The sequence below is a fragment of the Lactuca serriola genome, chromosome 1 (genome assembly GCF_051521515.1).
Source record: "Lactuca serriola cultivar US96UC23 chromosome 1, Lser_US96UC23_V15, whole genome shotgun sequence".
In the NCBI taxonomy this organism is placed as follows: domain Eukaryota; kingdom Viridiplantae; phylum Streptophyta; class Magnoliopsida; order Asterales; family Asteraceae; genus Lactuca; species Lactuca serriola.
This window is the reverse complement of record NC_136408.1, coordinates 243,129,265-243,136,898: the sequence shown is the minus strand read 5'-3', so window position 1 is coordinate 243,136,898 and position 7,634 is coordinate 243,129,265.

Below are 7,634 nucleotides of genomic sequence, written 5' to 3'. Positions count from 1 at the left end.
GACAAATTGAAAGAGTGCTCAAAATTCCTCACATTACTAACAGTATGTCATAGAAATTTGACTTTTCAATTTCAAAACTCGTGCCTAGAGAACTTCGCGAGAAGTTCCTCTGAAGGAAATGTTTCCAAGGGTTTTCTTCTTACTACGAGGGTAGATAAGTAAGTCATTACATGGAGAAATGACAAACTAATCCAAGTAAGAAAGATGTACCCTACTCATTTAGCTCATGAAAGCTATGGGCGTATTGGTCCTATCCGAAAGGTATCACTACGGACTCGGAGTGTCCGCATCGAGTTCGGAAGATAGTCTTCCGGACATCCTTCCTTAACACTCGAACTGGTGATATTCGGATCTTAGATCCATTTCTGAAAGTAATTCTTTCCTTGTGTTTGCTCAACCATTTCATCTACGTGCGACAGAGATAACGATTTCTAATGAAAAATCTTGACGGAGTCCTTGAAATCCGAGGCACATATGATGCAATCCGTCAATCTCTGGGAGAATACCACTGGGGTTTCTCCAGGGTGAGAAGCCTAGTCTTCTTATTCTATCGTTGTGTGGTTCGCTAAGTTGTTTGTACTATTCTGGTATCTCCGTAGGTGTTTAGACTATAGGGTGATCTGTTTACAAGAGTCGTACTGGGTTCTAAGTTTGTTCACATGATGATGCGATTACTCGTAGGCTTAGGCAATTCTACGTCCTGAAGTTCATATTAGGATTCATACCTAGTTTCACAATCACAATTTCGTGTATACGAGTCGTATATAATTAAGATTGAAAAGGTATTCGAATAACTGATTCTTCTTTAAGCTCACATCCCATCGGGGAAAAAGAAGTTAAAGTGAAATCATCAATTCTAAACCTGTAGAACCTTGATTATATATCACTCTTGTGCATACATTCCTCAGTGATAGATCAATCGTATGAATCCTTGGATTGAACTTGACGTACTGCACGAGTGGTACTTCGGGGGTTTCTTCTGAAAAGAAAAGAACTATGAGGTACTCCTGGCATGAGTACATCGGTGTTCTGATATGACGGCTTCGCTGGAAAAGTGATCTAGAAGAGAGAGATGTACGTAAAAAGCTGTTTTTGTGAGGATCAAATTGAATCGAGTCGTATGATAATGTCGGAATCATACTGAAACTTAAAGACATTAGATTTGAACACAAGACGTTTACAGACAAAACACAACCGTGCAACCATGAACAGAGTTACAGTACTTAGGTTTACCACTAGACTATTGCTGCGAATAAGATATACTACAAAAGACAAGTATACGCAGCACGAGAATCCTTAAACAGACAAGATCTCGCAAAAGGTAAGACTCTAGTTGCACTAGTTCTGGATAGTTTATAAGTCTGTTACAACAACACGCCTAAGTTACAATAACGAGGGTTCCGGAGCAGGCTCTCTTGCAGCTGTAATCCTGAGAATTTTCCCGTCTGCGCCAGAGTTCTTTGCTTTAGGGCAATCCTTCTTGACGTGCCCTATCTCACCGCATTGGTGGCATGACTGGCTAGTACTAGCTTTGGTGATGGGATTGCGGTGTTTAGCCAATGTTATGTGGACACGAGTGCCTTCCTCGTTACTCCACTTTGAAAATTGCTTCCTAAAGTGTTCGGCGTTATAACTACTCCCATGTGTAGGGTTAGTCCCGATGAAAGGGACTTGAGTGATGGGTCGTGTCGGTGCTCCACAGCTACTAGCATGGTGCCCTATTTTTAGGCAATTGCAACACTGCATCTCATGGCAAGCCCCATGATGATGGAAACTACACTTATCACACTTCGGGAGTTTTCCCTCGTATGGCCTGCTCGGTACTGGGATGGCAGGGGTTTCCACTTGTTCCTGTTGCATAGCCAGCCTTTGGGATTTCTTGCGTTCCTTCTGGGCTTGACGCTTTCGTTTCTGGTTCTCTGTCTTTCGGCTTTGCAAGCCCGTGACTGTTACTGTTTGTTGGTTCCCCGGTTTGGTACTACCATCTAAACTCTCGACTCCTTTTTCAGTCTTGTTTGTGTTGCCTGAGTTGATGTGTGTAAGGAAAGTTGTCACAGCAGCTGCTACTGCAGCTTGTAATGTAGCGGTGTCGTTATGGAGGATCGGGGTTTCGTTGTTTGGTTGATTGTTTCCTGATGACGACATGATTCTGTAACACGAAAGATAAGGATTTGTGAGCAATTCTGGTTGACCCTTGATGTACTTACATTGTTCATGTAAAGAGTACGACTAAGTTCTCGAAAGTTTGAGCTACATCCCTATGATGCAGTCCTAGTACGGAATGGAAGTATGATCGTGAAGGTTTTAACCTACATCCCTATGATGCAGTCCTAGTAATGAGTAGAAGTAAGTTCGTAGAATGGTCTCAAGACGTTTGTCGTTCAAGCCGAGGTATCGTGGGTTGGTGAATAACAAGATCCAACCACTGAAAGAGACATGGAAATGTCTCCGGATCTAACTTGCTATAGTCCAATGACTTGACTAAAGCATGTTTCAGACAGACTCTAATGAAATAATGATAAGAGTACTTGAATGAAGAATAACACAGAAGTTAGCCGGCTGTCAATATCTTGGATATTCATAACGTAAAGATTCGGGAAAATGACCTTGTAAAGGTCTTACATCATATCCACAGAAGATAGTTCCTGACAGCATAAGGACCTAACTAAAAGTACTTACAGTACAAGATAATTTCATAGAAAATGCCACATCAGGCAAAGACAGAAAATGATTACTTTCTAACAAGGGAAGCAAAGTAAAGAGTCTACTACTGACGACGGTTACTCCTCTGGTGAACCCTCAGTTCAGCCAGTTGACGTTCTACATCAAGTAGGTGTCTTTCGTACACCATTTGGCGTACTCTGAGCTCTATGACTTCAGCTCGAGTTTCAGCTAGTGTTTGCAGCATGGTTTCATGGTTTCTCTCTGATCTCTTGTGAGCATCTTCTAGACGAATGGTGCGGAGGGTATGCATTCTCGCATTGGCGACAACTTTGGTAATCTGATGTAGGGCTGTCCTGCCTTGAATCTCATTTCGGGTCACTCTGCGGACCAAGATTGGCAAGACTCTATCTGCTGAGCCCCCATTGCTCAAGTTGTAAAAGCTTCGGTCGCCCTTAAATGGCATGGGCTGATCTTGTCCTTGGCTCTGTGTTTCCAAGCATTCCACTCACTCAGGGTCGGGCCATGAAAAGCCGGACGAGGGTTAGGAATTGGAAAGGGAGCTGCTCGGGGTAGGTTCTCAACCTCTGGTTCGGAGTTAGCATCATACGAAAGGTCTTCATCATGGTGATCATTCAAGGGGATAGGATGATCATTCTTTGGTTCTTCTCCAAACCAACCAGTTATGACCTCATTCGGAAGATACTGGTTGTCGTGGGGATGGAGTCCAACTATGTTTTTTATGCGAGAGTTTAGGGTAAGAGAATAATTATTAGACAAACTATCTAGATAATTATTTAGAAAACCTTCATTAGTTACATCGCTATTTGTGAAGTGCATACCAGCTATGTGTAATCTAAACAGGATAGACCTTCGAATAAGTGATCTTAACTCCAAATTCACACAGAATTGGGGTAAAGTAAAATTTCACAGATTCTAAGTCTATAACATCCTAATTACATATATCCTTAGTGTATCCACTTAGCAACTATCAACTTAGTAATGAAGATCCCGTTTTAATTCTCAAGTATAAAGTACTTATAGTAACACCAAATACTCCTATAGTATTTTAATTTTTAATGTTATGTTCTATTGTTCTCATTGTGGTAGGGTTGGTAAGATTTTAGCATTGTTGCAACCACACACTTGAACTTAGGCACATGCTAGTCAACCCTCGGATAATATAGGTGATCATCCTATATCTTCCCAGTCTTGACCACATGTATCTAAGCCCACTTGTGTTGCCCAACAATCGTAATTCTTTTGTACTGTCCTAGTGACACTGATTTTAGTATGAATGCAGGCACGTATACTTTATTAAATATTTTATTATTTAATGTATAAACTCTTGGTCAGAGTATTTTTAATCCCTTATGTATTTATAGTTAGTATATCTTTTATGGGTTGATATACTTAATTCACTATAAACAATGCTCTGATACCAATCTGTCACACCCCAAAACCAAGAACGGCGGAAACATTCTGGGGCGGGACGTCATGTACAGTATCACAACAATGAAAAGTAGTAAACAAGCAACAACATCATCCATTGCATTAATAATAGAATTATTATACAAGTATGTTCTATCAAATTTTGATAAACACTAAAGCATAAATCAAAATGAAAGATGAGTCTTGAACAAGCTCCATCTTCCTTTCTCCTTGCATCGGTACCTGTCTATGATGACCTGAGGATACATGTAATTTTGAAAGCGAGTATCAGCTTTGAAGCTGGTGAGATCATAAGTATTTAGTGTCTTAATTTGTATGTAAGAATTTGTATATGAACTGTAAGTATGAAAATGTTTGTAAAACAACTGTAAGCGTTTGAAAAACCCTAGGAATCCCTATGATTCCTACTATTATAACTGGGAGTCTTCTACCAAGAATTAACTGATCTCTATGTAGTCTTCTACCAAGACTTAACTGTTCTATATGTTCGTCTCTTGTAAAAGTGTGAAATTTTCCCGAGTGTAACTATTATTAACAAAATATAGTTTTTACATCTATAGTTTAAGTGAAAGGATCACTAAATATATGTACAGGGAAAATTAATGTAGTACTAAAACGTAGCGCTATAAGAACTACTGTTGTACTAATTACCTTAAACCGAATTTATATTAAGGCATCATGTGATTAATTGCACCATACTATCGACTGGTAACTGATATGTGCATATTTAGTGTGTATTTAGTATAGTTTTTTATTCATATATTGGCTAAATTATCGCATGTTATGGACAAAAGGTACTTAAAAGTGTTAAATTGTGTTTTTCAGTCCAAAGATGAAGCTCGGAAGTGAAAGGAAGCAAGAGAAGCGGTTGAGAGCTCAAGAGTGGAAAGAAGAAAGAAAACAGCCAAAATAAGGCTTCTACTCGTCGAGTTATTTCTTGACTCGACGAGTCCGGTCGCGGATTCAGAGAGATAAGCATTCGAAAGTCAAGACAGTTATCAGGATACGACTAATGTGAGAGGGACTCGACGAGTCGCCATATGACTCGACGAGTCGGTATGCATATATAAAGATAACTCTTTAATGCGAATAAGGAGAATTCTGGGAAGTTTCAGAGGTGTTAAGCTGCGAATAAAAAGCCAGAAGAACCCTAGAAGTTGACCAAAGAAGCTAGAATCCAATTCCGGGAGTAATTAAGGCGTAATTTCATCATTCTACTTAATTCTTTTGTTTTGTCAATATGATTAAGCAACTTGAACTTATTTGTTTGCTGTTATTCACCTTAGTTATGAACTAATTTCTTTATACTTCTGTTTGGGGATACAAAGTTGACAATATGGTTTGAATGATTGGTAGGATTAATTCTTAGTTGGTGATTAATTGTTATTTTAGCTTGCTAAAGAACCTTGTGTATGAATGATAATTTATTTTCTGTTAATAGGAAGATAGTTAATTAGCATGAACATCTATTAATTATCGACCTCATATGATAAGTGACCACTAAATCATATGTCTAGGATTAATGAATATGAAACTAGGATTAATAAGTAAATTGAGTAAATTCATGTGCAAGCTTGTAAGATGACTATTGAACAAGAGGTTAATTAAAAATAACAATTTAATTAGCTATTGCAAGTCTAACTTAACCCGAATAATTAATCTAGTAAATATAATTAAGTTAAGCAATTGGCCACTGTTTGAATTAGTTTATTTGCTAAGGATTAGGGTAGTGAACACAACTTAATCACTTGAATCGGTAACCAACGAAAGAATTAATCCATTGCACTATTACCTTAAAAGCAACCATAAAGTTAACTGAGTTGAACTAAATAGAAGTTTCTTTCCCAGTATTGAATCTAGTTAATTTGTTCTTTTCTAGCCTTGCATTAGTTTTGTTTAATAAGTTTCTAGTCTTGTAAAACTAGAGAAAAACCCTTATTTGCTAAAGTAATTTAGATAGAATTAGTTTTTAATTTAATTTGCCGTTCCCTGTGTTCGATACCCTGCTTATTTAGCTATACCACAATTGATAGGTTCACTGCCTTTTGTGTGTTATTTGATAATTAAAGTAGGATTAAAACTAAGTGAGTTTTACACACATCAAGTTTTTGGCGCCGTTGCCGGGGAACAGTTCTAAAATTAGCATTAAATTCTAATTCAATCGACCCTTTGTGTAAGAGTCATCTTACGCAAAGTTAATTTCTGTTCAATTTTTGTTTAAGTTTTTAAAAAAGAAAAAAAACAAAAAAAAAAAAAAAAAAAAAAAAAAAAAAAAAAAAAAACTGATTTTCACTTAAACTCGCCGAGTGCATTCGCCCCGACTCGGCGAGTCTGACGCTGATTCAGATTAAATTTTTGTTCTTTTTACGCGTTCTGTTTTGTTTTAAGTTGCAGTTAGTTCATGACCCAAGGATCTTCTACACCTCTAATTCCTCCTCTTGAAGATCCGGAAACCGCATTAAGAAGAAACAAGGGCAAAACCGTTGGAGAAACCACCTCTTCAAAGAGCTCACCACTCAAAAACTTCAAATCCGTGTTTGGCAAGAAGAGGAGCAGCAAAGCAGGAGCCTCCAGTGCGTCGTTGTCAACCGAAGATCCGATCCCGAAAGACACCGAATACGAGACCGAAGCAGAAAGCGAGTACACATCCGATATTGAAGAAGACTTAGCCACCGCAATGGCTAATATTGACGAGATCCCCATGGGGGAGTGGAAGAAAAGGATGCGTGATGACACCGGCCCGGGACTTGTGCAACCCGCAATCCCCGCTACCGCTACGTTCGAACTAAAGGGCCATATTCTCGCTCAACTCAAGGAGATACCATTTCACGGGAGAGATCATGAAGACGCCTATAAGCACTTAGATGAAGTAAATGACGTGGCGGATTACTTCAATGTACCTAATGTGCCCCGCGAGGTCCAGCTACTACGCATGCTTCCTGTCACGTTCAAAGGAGCTGCAAAGGATTGGTTGAAGTCACTCCCTCCCGGATCAGTTACTACATGGGCGAAAATGAAAGAAGAGTTCATAGATCACTTCTGCCCACCTTCCAAAATAGCCAAGCTAAAGAAAGCCATTGCCAACTTCGAGCAACAACCCGGAGAATCTCTTTATGAAGCTTGGGAAAGGTACAAGAGCCTGCTTAGAAATTGCCCACACCATGATCTAAATAGCCAACAGGAGGTCTCCATCTTTTATGATGGAGTTAATGTCACCACAAGGCAACTACTCGATTCACAAGGCCCGCTCACCCGAAAGCCACCTCCGGAAATAAAGGAATTGATTGAAGAATTCGCTAAGCACTCTAGAGAATACCACAACCCGAGGAATGAAGTGAGTCGCGGAGCAGTAAATTCGGTAAACGATGGTATGGCGGCGGTGATAGCGAAACTCGATAGCCTAGACCGAAGAATGACGAAAATGGATCAAATGATCCATGCTATTAGAGTTGGATGTGAACATTGTGGCGGTCCTCATCTTACTAAGGAGTGTGATCGAGATGAGAATGGAAATAAGAAAG